Source organism: Nicotiana tabacum, chromosome 3 (assembly GCF_000715075.1).
Source record: "Nicotiana tabacum cultivar K326 chromosome 3, ASM71507v2, whole genome shotgun sequence".
In the NCBI taxonomy this organism is placed as follows: domain Eukaryota; kingdom Viridiplantae; phylum Streptophyta; class Magnoliopsida; order Solanales; family Solanaceae; genus Nicotiana; species Nicotiana tabacum.
The window spans coordinates 20,914,150-20,930,073 of NC_134082.1; the positions used below are offsets into that span (position 1 = coordinate 20,914,150).

A 15,924-nucleotide genomic window follows, 5' to 3' on the forward strand; every position below is an offset into this window, starting at 1 on the left:
ATTAGAGAAGAGTTAAAGAAAGCACAATCTTATCTTTAAGGGTAGGGAGCGGATTTGTGGTTAGGATAGAATTATACCTAGTCACCATGCTTAATTGAGTTTTGTAATCTTAATGCATTCTTGTTAGGTTGATTTCATAGAAATATACACATAAATGTATCTTGAGCGTGCGAGAATTGATTCAAAAGGATAGTACGAGTAGACATAATCCAGCTAATTAGCAATCATAAGCGATTTGGATTGAAGGGGAATTAACTCGGACTCTATAGGATTGGTGAAATCAACCACAACCCTGAAATGCTCATCTCTATTGAATTTAATCTTTACAACAATTCTCTGATGTGTTAACTACACTTTCTATTTCAACATCAGTAGTTAGTAATCAAAACTCAACCTTTATTAGACTTGATTAGAAAACAATTTTAGTCAAATTAGTAAGTAGTTAACGGTGAGTCTCTGTGGGTTTGACACTCTATTTATCACTTTATTACTTTTTGATAACGTATACTTACGTGTGCATCTTGGTAAGTAACAAGTTTTTGGCGCCATTGCCGAGGACTTTGAAATTAACTGATTTACTAGATTTAGCTCTTATTGGTTATTTAGTCTAGTTTAATTTTTCTTTTTGGTTGTGACTGATCACAGGTAGTTTGCTTGAATTCAACGAGTTAGGAGCCTAGACAGACTTTAAGATTTGACCTGTAAACTGAGAGAATATTTCGCAGAAAGTTGAGAGAAGCGAGGGAAGCAAATAACCTTCAGGCACTCATTCAACTACATGTTAAAACGGAAAATGCCACAACCAATGACGGTGCAAGAGGTGGTGATGCACAACATTATTAATGTCACCTTGAGTTGGACTAGCAAACTCTATTACATTATAGAATGATCTAGCTCAAAAGTTCTTGGCGAGGTTTTTCCCATCCGGTAATACATCAAAGATCGAAAATGAAATATTTGCCTTTAAACAGAAGGAGGGAGACTTCCTATATTCATCTTGGGAGAGGTTCAAGGGTTTGTTTCGAGATTTCCTGCACCACAATCAAACTAATGAGGTGTTAGATCACACTTTTATCAAAGGACTTCATCTAGAAACTAAAATAGTGGTAGATGTTGCTGTAGGTGGTCAAATGTTGAAGAAGAGTTTTGATGAGATCTATTCACTCTTGAATAGGTTCTCGAAGAGCAATCTGGACTGGCAAGGAGAAGCAAACACATACACAGTTCATAAGGCTGCTGGGGTTCATGAGTTAGATGTCGTTTCTACATTATCGACACAAGTGGCCTCTTTGGCGAATCAATTCAACAAAATGGCTGTGGTTTTGAATAAACAGTAGGTTCAACCAGTACAACAACTGTAATTACTTTGTGAAGTATGTGGAGAAGGCCACACCAACAATATATGCCCCGCAAATCTGTAGTCAGTATGTTTTATAGGTAATGCAAACAAAGGCCAAGCAAATCAGTATAGGAATACTTACAATCTCAAAGCACCCGAGTTTTTCATGGAGCGGAAATCACGAGAATCAAAATCACTATAGACCACAAGCTCAATAACAATAGTTCCGCCCGCCTTAGGTTGATCAGTCCATGAATCCGATGCTTAAGAAGATAATGGATGATAATCAGAATCAAGCTACTGCTATCTACAATATAGAAAGACAAATGGGGAAACTTGCTAGAGCCTAAAATATCCGACCAGTGGGGGCTCTTCCAAGTGACACTGAGTCGAATCCTAAGTCTTATGTTAGTACTGTGACATTGAGTAATGGTAGAAAGTTTCTCTTCCACAAAGGTTGCAAAAAGTGAAGGATAATGCCTCATACAAGAAGTTCCTCGATATTCTAAGCCAGGTGCAAATCAACATTTTATTGGTGGATATCTTGTAAGAAGTTCCCAAATATGGAGAAGTTTTATTTTGTGTCTCATACAACTTACACTAGTTGTATGAGACTCCTTTTTATCTCACAAATTTGTGGACCCCAATCTTACACTTCTGGGTCCACAGAAATCTGGGTCTACAAAACTGTGAGACAAAAAAGTTGCCTCATATAACTAGTGTCAGTTGTATGAGACACAAAATAAGATTTCCCCCCCAAATATGCAAAATACATCAAAAATATTGTAGCAAATAAATGGATGTTAGCTGAGTTCGAGACGATGGCACTCGTAGAAGACTGCACTTCCATAATTCAAAGCATGTTACCTCAAAAGTTGAATGATCCAGGGAGATTTTGTATTCAGATCTCGATTGGTAAGCATGTAGTTGGACGAACTTTGTGTGATCTTGGGGCGAGTACCAATTTGATTCCTCTATGGGTGTTTAAAAAATTGGGGTTAGGTGATCCTCGGCCTACTACAACGCGAGAAGGACTCGAAGTCGATCCTCCTCCTCCTATAGTCATATTTTGCGACGAAACAAATGGTATATATTGTTGGGTTTTTCTTTAAAGGGGGTGAATGAGAAACGGAAGAGGCACCTTTTGAGTTGCACCTCTTCATCTCACTCTTTCATTGTCTATAAATTTAGAGGCTTAGCCTCAATTTTCATACATAGAAAATCTGAAAACTTCTCCCCTCTTTCTTACGTTGTTGGATTGTTTTTCTAAATAAACAAAGTGTCAAGTGTGATTTGCTCCGTCTGTTGAGTTCGCTGAAATTCTGTAATTTCAATTGCCAGTATTACAAAATAGTTATTTCGTTTTATCATAGGAGAAATTAATCCAAAACCATAGGCAACAGTAAGAGGATTAAAATTCCTTAAGGACACACAAGTAACTTATGGCTAGGAATTATTTTTCTATTTTGTTTATTAAACTAATGTTTCTCTACTTTGTCTGATTTTCTGATTTCGAACACATACTACTAGCATATATCTTCTGATCCAAAAAATTTGAAGATTCTGAATTCTACAATAATGACTTCATATGCTATTGGCGGTTATTGGCTGAGGCTCTTTCTTGTTGTAAAGATACATAGAAGCTAGGTAGCTGCAGAACCAATGGAGGTATAGTATAGAAAATAGCTAGCTGCAGCAACAGTGGAGGTCTTGTTCGGAATGTTTGACTCGGATATCATATACTAATAGAATGGTCCCAGATAAGGGCATTTGTAGTAATTGTTCTGTTGACTTCTTGAGCTTGAATGCCATCAGGGGTGGGTGGTACTGGTGGGGTAGGGAATTGATTGACAAATAATCTAATACTCCGTCCGTCTATTTTATTTCTCTTTTAAGATTTTGACACACCAAGTAAGAAATCATTTAATAACATTATATTTATAAATTTATCCTTATTTATTTAAGTGAATAGTTCATAGTTATTTCTTTATATATATCATTTAATAACATTATATTTATAAATTTATCCTTATTTATTTAAGTGAATAGTTCATAGTTATTTCTTTTTAGAGTTGTAAGGATGGAACTAGGAAAAACGAATTATTACATTTTAATTTTCTAAAGTAACAAATATTTTGGATTTGTTTTTGTGTGGTTTGAGTGACAGTTAAAAAGAATTGATGGAAGCAGCACTTTATTATACTTAGATGATATACTTTCCTTTTTAGTCTGTTTCAAAATAAATGACACATTTCTAAATTTGAAAATAATTCAACTTTAAACTTTTCATATTATCTACTTTTATAACCATACAAATGTTATGATCCTACAAAACTTTTACCCTTAAGCTTTTAATATTATAATTTATAATAAATTTTTACAGCTAAATTTATGCTCCGTTTAAAAAATACTGAATTTAAATGAACTCGAAATCTAAAAAAACTCCATCTGCCCCTGAAGTACTAGTGGGAGAGGGAGTTGATTGACAAACAATTTAATAGCTCTTTATTACTTGGTTTAATCTGAAGACTATATATGAAGTTGCAGCGGTCGTATTAATATGGCTGCCTTGCGCAAGTATTGACCATGTATAATCTAGTTCCATTTATTCTTTAATATAATGGATTGATAAGCAAGAGTTGATAATCTAAAAAAGAGAATAAGTAACATGATACAATCGATTAAGCATATATTCTGATATTTTTTTTTCCACATGACTAATATTACATACAAATAACTTAATTTCTTCTTTAAAAATTGTAATGCGGTTGTTTGATATTGCGAACTAAATTATACAGGAATTAAAATACAAAAGTCCTCTCATCTCACGTACACATGCAAATACCCAATTTATACTCTTCTAGGCTACTGATCATAATTAAATGAAGGGTTGAAAGTGGATCATATGCAAATTAGTTTACATGTCAAAATCATCTAGATGAGTAAGAAACAATGGCAGCAGACCATGGTATTTTAGACAGAGCTAACAATAGTCATGTGTCACGGCTTAAACAGCCTTGGTCCACTTTGATCTAGATAGAGACTATTGTGGCTGCTAACTTGTTTTATCATCAGTCCTTTAATCAATGTAATCCATAAACTTTTCCCTCTACATCCATATGCTTTAAAGAGTTATATACCTTTGACAATCCAATTTTGCTTAAGCTCATTAACTATAACTGTTATTTTAATTGTTCAGTTTGGTTATCGGTATTTTCACTTTATTGGTACTTTCACTTTATTGGTACTTTCACTTTATTGGGGTTGTGATTATTGTTAGGTATTTGCCATAATTTTCTTATCATATTTAGTTTCCTATTTGTTGAAGGAAATGACAATATAATTACCTTAATTGGGTTTTCCTTTTTGTAGAAGGATATTATAATTCTTCTATACTTGGCTAGTCCTTTTTTTGTAGGAAAAGGTTTGGAGTTCTATAAATTGAAGATCCGTCCTTCTCATTCAATAGCATCCACAATGTAGCCATATGGGCTTGAGAGTAGTGTTTAGGGGGAGAACTTTACGGGACAAGTGTTAGTGTGTCACTTGTGTTTGCCTCTTCGTGAGGTTGTTCTTTCGATATTTTGTATTCTCTTTTATTATGTGGATTGCTCATCTCCGTTGTGGACGTAGGTCAGTTGACCGAACCACGTTAAATATTTGTGTCTCTTTTGGTATATTTCTCCTTTGTTGTATGATTTATCGTCGCTCAAGGTTTGCTTTGCTAGCTTCCGTATGACACATGATTTTTACGGTCCTAACAAGTGATATCAGAGCGAGGTTCAAGATAGATTCATCTTGGCAGGTTCAGTTCTAGCCGCAACATATTTGATGATAATCGTAATTTTTTCTGAGAAATTTGACCGGTGTGCTACGCACGTTGAGAAAAACTTTGTGGTGGAGATTTGGAGATGCAACCTGTTGAAGGCTATGTGAAGAAAGTGGATCAAATTTATTTTGTCAGAAAATTCCGGCCAAGGGGGAAGAATTGTTAGGTGTTTGCCATAATTTTCTTACCATATTTAGTTTCCTATTTGTTGAAGGAAATGGCAATATAATTACCTTAATTGGGTTTTCCTTTTTGTAGAAGGAAATTATAATTCTCCTATACTTGGCTAGTCCTTTTCTTGTAGGAAAAGGTTTGGAGTTCTATAAATTGAAGATCCGTCCTTCTCATTCAATAGCATCCACAATGTAGCCATATGGGCTTGAGAGTAGTGTTTAGGGGGAGAACTTTACGGGACAAGTGTTAGTGTGTCACTTGTGTTTGCCTCTTCGTGATGTGTTCTCTCGATATTTTGTATTCTCTTTTATTATGTGGATTGCTCATCTCCGTTGTGGACGTAGGTCAGTTGACCTAACCACGTTAAATGTTTTTGTCTCTTTTGGTATATTTCTCCTTTGTTGTATGATTTATCGTCGCTCAAGGTTTGCTTTGCTAGCTTTCGTATGACACCTGATTTTTACGGTCCTAACAATTGTCACACCTCCTTTTTCACTACACCCCCGGAAGGGTGTAAAGGAGTTTTTCCAATTAAAGGACAATCAGAACGGGATTTAGTTATTAATTATTTAGAGTCGCCACTTGGGAGATTAATGGTGTCCCAAGTCACCGGTTGAATCCCGAACCGAGGAAAAATATGACTCTATTACAATCTGCGAACCAGAAATCCGAGTAAGGAATTCTGTTAACCCAGGAGAAGGTGTTAGGCATTCCCGGGTTCCGCGGTTCTAGCACGGTCGCTCAACTGTTGTATTTGATTTTATCTGATTTCAGAACATGTTCTTGCTTATGGTTTTTTTAATTTCGAACCGCTTTTATTATTATTATTATGAGAATTGCAACATCGTGAAAACGTGTCTCGAACCACGTCATAATTAATGCACCCGTGGTCGTTGACACATTCGATTCCGTTGAGATTTGGATTTGGGTCGCATCAATGCGCACCCGAGTTTAAGAAGGTAATTTATTAAAAACGCTCCTAAAGTATCTAATGCGTTATTATCTTTAGGGAAGGCCGTGAAATTCACTAAACGGCCCATTCCGAATTCTAAGAAATTAGGACAATATTTATCGAGGGCCCCGTAATTTGTAGTTTTATTTGGCGATGCTCGTCTCATTTATTATTTAAAAGGCCGACCTAAAAGGGACTACGATTTCTATTCCCTTTGTCTCTAATAATAAAGAAGAACCCATGATTATTTAGCAAGATACGCGGAATAGATTGAGGCCAATTTATAACACTAATGGGCATTGGACTTGTGAAGGAGTCGATTGATCAACTAATATGAGAGTAATCCGAAATTAGCGAAACCAACGCGAGCTATAATAGACATAAGAAAGAATTTGACCTTTCATTTTTCAATTTCAAGATCTGCTTCTCCCAAGTTAAACTTCTTCCTTTTTACCGGATAAGCGACGAAACTTTTAATAATATGATTCAAGGTTGCGTTGAAATAACAGTTATTCGCTGTCACGTTTAAGCATTTAACCAAATAACGAGACTAAAACAGCAAATGAAAACAAACCAACAGAACATGCTATACCAAATTAATCGATATCCTTCACCAAACTAAAATAATGAGATGAAACAACATTAAGGTTTTGAGGAATGCACCTTTACTGCAACACACTTTTTGAAAGAAGGCCTAAGAAAAGAGCATCTAACAAGCCTTTACGAGCAAATGAACCAGTGACCGGAAACTCGACGCGACACCCTCAAACAGGCTTCGACCAAAGATCAACAGAAACGACCGTCTACACTCAATCGGAAAACTCGACATTCACAAGAACTGTGACAGCGTTCAACGACGGGCCTCGTCGTGAACTCGAATCGCTCAAGCAAACTCCGTTCATGGAGAAGCAAAATCTAACACTAGGAAGATGAAACAGATAGTGTTAGGGATCTTGTTTTTGGTTGAAGTTCAAGCCATGGAAGGAGGGGGACAGGGTTTTTCGTTAGTTTTCAATTGGAGGAGAAGAAGCAGCACGCCGGGGTGGGGTCTGACTCGTCGCTGTTTTCCGGCGGACAGGCGGCGTGGCTGGTTCGTCAGTTTGGTTGCCTGTGGAAACGCTACTTCCACCTGAAAACTGCGCTGCTCTTCAGTTTTTCATGCACAACTTTGCATGTTCTTAGCCCTCTGCGTTCTCCTCTTGCTGGTTCGATGAAGTCGGGAGGGGTCGTTTTAGAGGTAGGGTCATTTGTGTGGGGAAGGAAGATGAGATCGTGAGGGGGGACTATTTGAAGAAGACGACGTCTGGGGGTGGGGGGTCCAAAGCTGCGCAGCTTTTCATCTTTTGTTTATCCCTCCCCTTTAGTTTTAGGCTTTGTTTCATATATATAGGTCTAGGTTAGTGGTAGGTTTTTAGGTTAAGGGGTATGGGCCTAGGAATTATGGGCTTGACAATTGTAGGCTAGGTCCAAAATTAGGCCTAAAGATGGGTTGCTCGAGCCCAAGCTCTATTCTTTTGCCGCGAATGAGATTAAAAATACGTGCCCATTTGTTAATTATTCCTACTATTCAAATAATTATTAAAATAAAACTTACCATTAAAACAAATCTATTTTTGGTATTTTCAAAATATCATATTAAAATAAAAATACGATACTATTGTTGTATATATTTTTTAAGATTTTTTTATTTTTATTTTATTTTATTAAAAATGATTACAAAACATTAATGAACCTATTTTTGTGATTTTGTTTTCTTGTAATAAATAGAGTAAAAGAGTTAAAATTACTTAAAATATCTATATTATGCCTAAATTAAATATTTTACGCTAATATATGAAAGATCTTGGGGAGGGTTAAAAATCACATGTCTACGGCTGCCCCTCTTTGACTGGAAACGTACAGAGTTTTCAGACAAAGACTGACTAGACAGGTTTTTGACCCGACCCTTATTTGGAGAGACTAAAGCTAAGAGAGAATGGAGTGTGACCGAGCCCTGGTATCTGGGCTGCCTACATATCCTTAGCTATAAAGGAATCAGGCCACGTGTAGTTCAGAAATGGGTGAGATGACGGAGTATGCCGAGGTGGAGATCCGGTCGAGGTGCCGTTCCGTCGAGGTTCCGGTCTGCGGTCCCTGTTATTACATCAAAAATCAAAAGATGAAAAAGACTAGCTAAGCCTATCGACTACGAGTTACAAGATTCCTATCTATAAGTCTTCTGAAGCTTGATCTTGAGTCTTGAATGGTTCTTTATGTAGACTTTAGATTTGAACCTTGACACTTGTTAGCTGCAGGTGCTAGCTCGTTCTTCTATATCTTTTGGGTCAGGACCAGACATGTAGTGCTTGTGACCTCGGCCATGTCTTGAGCAGCTCACATCCTTCATCAACTTCTGAATTGCATTCTGAATTGAATTCCCTTTTTTTCCAGCTGGGCGCCTGATTGCTGAACCTGAACTGTCTTCACTTGTTACTTGACACTATTTTCCCTTACACTTTGAACCATTTTCCCTGAAACTCGAATTGTCTTCCTTCGAAACTGTTTTCCCTAGAAACTTGAGTAGTTTTCCCTTATTCTCCTGGTGGGCGCCCGATTACAATAAAATAGACAAAACAAAGAAATTTTCCTATTCTCCAAGCGGGGCTCCCTGACTGCTAACTTGGAATGTATTCCCTGCTTCCCAGGCGGGCTCCTGACTACTGAACTTGAAATTGAATGTATTCCTCTGTTATCCAGGCGGGCTCCTAACTGCTGAACTTGAAATTGAAATGTATTCCTCTATTATCCAGGCGGGCTCCTAACTGCTGAACTTGAAATTGAAATGTATTCCTATGTTATCCAGGCGGGCTCCTAACTGCTGAACTTGAAATTGAAATGTATTCCTCTATTATCCAGGCGGGCTCCTGACTTCATAAAAATAAACGAACCAAGAAAACTTTCTGCCCCAGTTTGGAAACCGAGTACATGTTACTTGATATTAATAAGAATTTGACTAAAACTTGACTTGAAATACCTCTGTTATACAGGCGGGCTCCTGATTTCCGAAACTTGAATTGTATGTCTCTATTCTCCAGGCAGACTCCTGACTTCTGAAATTTGAATTGTATTCCTATATTATCCAGGCGGGCTCCTGATTTTCGAAACTTGAATTGTATACCTCTGTTCTTCAGGCGGGTTCCTGACTTCAAAAAGACAAAGAAATTGATTGAGAACTAAAAATTTTGAATTGTATCACCTCTGTTCTTCAGGCGGGCTCCTGATTGCTGAAACTTGAATTGTATGTCTCTGTCCTTCAGGCGGACTCCTGACTTCCGAAACTTGAAATTGAATGTATTCCTCTGTTATTCAGGCGGGCTCCTGACTACTGAACTTGAAATTGAATGTATTCCTCTGTTATCCAGGCGGGCTCCTGACTGCTGAACTTGAACTGAATGTATTCCTCTGTTATCCAGGCGGGCTCCTGACTGCTGAACTTGAACTGAATGTATTCCTCTGTTATCCAGGCGGGCTCCTGACTACTGAACTTGAAATTGAATGTATTCCTCTATTATCCATGCGGGCTTCTGACAACTCTTAACTAAACGACAATTTTAAATCTAAGTTATATCTTCTACAAGTGTGACTTCTACTAAATCTTGCTATCTAAGAGGATCTTTAAACTACTCTCCATTATCCAGGAGGGTCCTGAAAATAAAAAGTCTAATCTTATTTTAAGAATGACAACTTTCATGTCTGAATTATACTACCCTACAGCAGACTTTACGCTAAATGTTGCTATCTAATCGAAATCTTAAAATTAAGTCCCATTATTCAGGAGGGTCCTGAAAACTCGTAATTAAATCCTATCTCGAACATGCAAACTTCTAAAGCAACTTATTCTTTTGGGATACATTTATGCTAGATTATGCTGTTTTCTAAACTTTAAACTAGGTCTCATTTTTTAGGAGGGTCCTGAAAATCAAAAATCAAACCTGTTTGGTGACTTCCTTTCTCCACGGAGGGTTTCTCCGAAACAAACGAACTTTTCTACCCCTGTTTCAATCAAAGAAAAATTTTGTCAGTTTAAAATGTGGTAGTTGGTTTGTGGCCTTGACTTTGAGGGCGATTGCTCCTTCATTTCCCATGGTAACTGATTTTCACTCAAGGACCTTGCTTGCTTATGTACTACTCACTTTCTCTGTCATCTTTATCACAGAAAATACCCCTTCTCCGTTCAGACACAATTCCCTTTATCTGTTGCATTGCTCATGAACTGACATTTACCAACCTTTGTGTTTCACCAAAAATACCTTTGATTCGTTCACCTATCACCCTCCATCTTGTTGCATTGTTCTTGAATTGCTATGTACCAAACCTTTGTATTTCACATGAATCCTAAAGCACGTCAATTACCGTCCACTCAATGTGCATGCTGTTCTTTCCTGACTTAACCCACTGGCATTGGCCTTGAGGTCTATTTCTCCTCCACTTGCCATGACAACTTTGATTTCTGTTTGGAATACCTCGTTTATCACTTGTCAAACACTTCCTTTGTTGATCTCATCACAGAGAATACCTTTTACCCGTTCACCCAACATCCTCTATCTGTTGTACTATTCACAAGTTGAAATATACCAAACCTTTGTATTTCTCATGGACCCCAAAGCATGTTGATTGCTACCAACTCAGTGCGCTTGTTGTTCTTTCCTAACTTATGCCATTTTGATGTGTTGGCCAGATCCCATTTGGTACAATTGAAAAGCTGGTGGCAAATTTTGAAGTCATTTCTCACTTGTTCTGACCAAACCGACTCAGAAAGAGGAAGTAAACAAGACAAAAGGAACAGAGTAAAGGACAAAGGGAAGATGTGATTCCTAACAAGAAAACTACAAAGTAGAAACCTATCAGATGTGGATACCAACTCTAATGACCATGACATGCACCTGTAGACTATTCTGTTGAGCAAGTTTGATGTTCAACTCCTGTTATACCTCTAAACCGTGAAACTGGGCTTCAATGCTCCAATTATTCAATCTGATTCACCATCCTTATTCGACTTGTAATGCCCGAAGGGTTTTCACCATCAAGCCTCTCTCATTTTCTGTGATAATCACCTTCGGTATCCCAAACCGACAAATAATGTTCGAATGCACAAAATCCACCACAGCTTTCTTGGCCATAGACTTGAACGTCTTAGCTTCCACCCATTTGGTAAAATAATCTATAGCTACCAGAATAAACCTGTGCCCATTTGACGCTGCTGGATCAATTGGCCCAATCTGTACAACTGACCAGCTTTCAATTGCCGTACTTTATTGCCTCAGAATTTCCATCACTTGATTCCTTCACCCAAACCTTAATCTTGTTTAACCTGCAATGCCTTGAAACAGTTTTTCACCAACAGACCTTTCTCCATTAACCATTTCTCAACTCACTTTCGCCTCAAGGTGTCCGCAAGGGTTTTCACCAATAAGACTCTCTCATTTTATTCCTTCTCTCAACTCCCGTCGCCTTACGGTGCCTGTGCAGGTTTTCACCAATAAGACTCGCTCATTTTTATCTTTTTGTTTTTCTCGCTTGAACCAGAGCGTTGCCCCAGACATGAATTACCTTTACCTGCTCGACTTGGCATTTCTCAAAGATTGATCGGAAGGTCTTTCTTTGGACCGTAATGTGGGCTTTGGACGGGGCTAGAAAGAAAGGGTATGAGAGGCTCAAAATTATTTCAAAACGGGTTAAAATTACAACTTTTGAAATCAGATTTCTTACAATAACCACGATTTCTGCCCCAGTTTCTTGCTTTGGGGACTTTTAGATTTTATTTTGGTATGACTGAACCTCAAAGAGGCTGCCTATCTACCCTTTCGGGATCAAGTCAAACGTAGTTCACGACATAGGAATTACTTTGTTGTTGTGATTTTCTCTTCTTTTTTTTCTTTCTCTTTTTGTTTTCTCTTTTTGTCGTTTTCCTTCTTTTTCTTTCCCCTTTTTTTCTTTTTGCTTTTCTCTTTTCTTTTCTTTTTTTTTCTCTTTCTTTTCTCTTTTCATTTTTCTTCTCCTTTTCCTTTCTTGTTGATTCTTTCTTTTCTTTTCACTTTCTTATCCTCCGCACTTGCGTTTCTGAATTGTGTCGTTGATCCCGAAAGAGGGGTATGAAAGACAAATAAATAAGGCTCAAAATGGGTGACGAGGGATAAAGTGTTTAGATAGCAGAACAAAATGCCTTCGTCATTCCAACCTTCAAAACATGCCAAGTACAAACAACACAATTAAACAAACCCAGGAAAACATTCGTAACATCTTTTGGTTGTGCCAGACTTGATGACCGCACCCACACATTCGCCTTCTACATTTGTTATATCCAAAGCACCATTGGACAACACTCTCACTCTCATTACCACGAACGGCCCCCTGCAAATTGGGGCAAACTTGCTTTTATATTCAAATTGATGCGGCAAGATGCATTTCAATAGGGGTTCTTTATGTTCTATCTGCCCCAGTTTCACACAATTCGGACTTGAAGTGATCTCAAAATGCCTTTATTTCTTTCCCTTAAATGTCACTACATCTTCAACATTGTTTCATTACTTCATGACTAAATTAACTTCTTAATACCAGGCCGAGCATTGCGCGTGCATGTCATGTCACTAGAGTCAATCAGGAAAAGAAATATAAAAGAAAAGAGAACCAAATGAAAATGACTAGAAATTACAGAAAACAGAAAATTGCATTAGACAGATGATGAAAGGGTTTGAACAACAAAACAAACAAACTAAACTGGGGACACAAACCTAGAACAAACCTAGACAACACTAGACGGGATACTATGACTAAACAAACTAGGCAAAATAAAGGATAGAAGGGTTTGAGCCACAAGACAATGTCTGGATTACAACCCTGAAAATAACCCGGACAGCAGAAATGATAGCAACATGGACCACCAAAGCTCCTCCCCGGCTGACCTAGGAATGGAGCGTCTTTCCAATTACCAAGTACAACATCTTAGCCACTGAATTCTGCGTTACCAACATTAGGAACTTTACAAACTTTCATCACATCATCCTCAACAAGTTGTTTTTGGGCCTCCGAGGCTCTCAGAGAATCCTCACATTCCTTTTCAAAACAAATCATACCCACCATGTCTACCTTATTATGCGCAAACGATGGATTTTGGCTGGTGTCCGGTGCATCCGAATTTTGTACGATGATGTTACCTGCATTAATAAGCTCCTGAATTGCTTTCTTCAACCTCCAACACTTTTCCGTGTCATGGCCCAGAGCATCTGAGCAATATGCACACTTTAGAGAAAAAAAATCACGTTTCAAAGGGTTCGACATTTTTATCTGATTCGGCCTCAGCATGCCCACTTGCTTCAACTTCTGGAACAGACTGATATATGACTCTCCAATAGGGGTGAAAGCCTTTTCTCGTTTCAGCAACTTCTCATTCCTAAACGCTTGATTTGGCCTAAAACCTGACCTAGGGAGTTTCTGGTATGCTCGTGGGGGTGGATAAGCATGTTGTGGAGCTGGGTATTTGGAAAATGGAGTCTGTCTTTGGGAGTCCCATGGAGAGAAGTAACGTTGGGGAGGGTCATCCGGTGCCCGAGGATATTCACAGGTACAATATCGGCATTGTGTCTGGGGCAGCTGTTACAAGCGGGTAGAGATGGGGAGTATGGGGGATCATCTGGCATTGTGTTTAGGGTTTGGGTAAGGACAGAGCCCAGGAAGCTAGACGGTGGTGAGGGTGGTGCTCTCCCAGTCATCCATGCCCGATACATGTCTGCCATATGCTGTCTCAACATTTTTACCTCTTCCACCAACCCGTCGACCTGCTCAACCGACTGGTTTTGGGTATTGGTACCCACCCACTTGGTTCCGTTGTTTTCTGCCATTATATTTTGTGTTGGAAGGGGCGTTACCTTAGAACCACAAACCAACCACCTTTCTGAAGTGACATGCCAAAATGAAACCATCATGTTAGCGTTAGGGCATTTAACACATTGGTAATCGCACATTTGGGGAATGAATGCACCTAAGCAGTTGACAATTTCTATTATGCATTTGCTCGGCTGCTTGCGTCATCCCGGCCTTTTCCCTATTTCTAATTGCAACATTTCTCTCTTTTCTTTTCTCTTCTTCTTTTTTTCTTTCTCTTCTCTTTTTTTTTCTTTGCTTTTTTTCGTTCCTGCCTTTGCTTTCTTTCGTTCTTATTCTCTCATTCCCTCCTATTTTGTCGTTGTCCCTTTCTTTTGATTTCTATTTTCGCTCATCTGTTTTTCTTTCCTCTCTTGTTTTTTTCCCTTTCTCAGCTCTTTTTTTTATTCTGACTTCTGTTGCAGTGATTTTCTTGGCTTTCTCATTTTCTCGCTCTTTTGTTTCTTTCTTTCATTTTCTTCCCTCACTCTTTTTGCTTTTTCTCTTATGGTTATGGTCGAATCCGATGAGGATTGCCTATGTATCGTGACCCCGCACGAATCAGACCGAGCGTAGTTCGTGCAAATAAAAGGTAAACGACAATTAAACATTTTTGGAATTTTCATAATAAAACAAACTTGATTACAAAGGTTTTTTTTTTAAAATAATAAAAAACTGACTCTACTAACAGACTTTGACGAAAAGATGACCTACAGACTTGAAAATCAAACATACTTCATACTTTAATCAAAAGAATTACGAACTCAAAAACCAACGGCCAAATTCCTTTCCCTATTTGCCAATTTTAACCAAATGACTATTTTGCAAACGTGGGCCCTTCCCAATTTCACATGAAATTTGAGAGGATTATTTTATTACACTTCACAAACTTGTCCATTCTTTTACGAGAATAGCCTTTTGACAACTGAAAGATACTCTAGGGCTATTTCGGCAAGAACGGTTTAAGACGCCGCTGAAACTGGATCGGCTTATTTTGACCAAAATCTAAACGGTATTCACTTGACCAATGACTCTTTCTCTTGTTTTTCAAATTAAAATAAAAGATATGGTTTTGCAAACACGGCCTTTCAGTACCCCGGGGACGAAGATTTTAAGGCTGTGTGGGTCAATCGGCTAGAATCTAAAAAGTGACTCAAAAGGTGGCTATTTATGCAAAGTCAGCCTTCTTGTGTCCCTTTCGGGAACGTTCGACGGTATTGACAAAAATGGCATCACCCGATTTATTTATGACACAAAAATAAAATTTTTTGACATTTTTGACTATTTTTGCAAAGGGGAGGTTGGACCCGATGAGGGTTGCCTACGTATCTCACACCCTGTGAGAATCAAACCTGCGTAGTTCGGGCAAATTAACCGAACTATTTTAAAACAATACTCTTTTTCATTTTCAATTTTTCTTTTCAACAAACATTAAACAACCTATTTTCCAAACTAAGAATAAAAGACTTTTTTTTTCAACAAACACTTTCCAAAAATAAAAGACTCCTTTTTTTTCTATTTTTCTTTTGCTTTTAGTAAAACAGACTATTAAAAATAAAACATTTTCCTTTTTCATTTTCTCAAAATATCGGCAGAGTTTCGACAGTGTTTGGGCATTGGGTTTTTAACTCCCTAACTGTTATTTCTCTCTTTTTTTTTTCTTTTTTTTCTTCTTCTCAATTTTCCAACATTTTCGAGATTCAGAAACCGGTCAACATGCACGTTCGGAAC

General features: G+C 37.9%; 1 non-coding gene across 1 annotated transcript; it reads right to left on the minus strand.

Annotated features, from left to right (window-relative positions):
- Positions 1–938: 938 nt before the first annotated feature.
- On the minus strand, positions 939–1,043 carry LOC142179650 (small nucleolar RNA R71). The gene has a single exon (XR_012708195.1). It is a non-coding gene; the product is annotated as a small nucleolar RNA R71 (small nucleolar RNA).
- Positions 1,044–15,924: the final 14,881 nt, after the last annotated feature.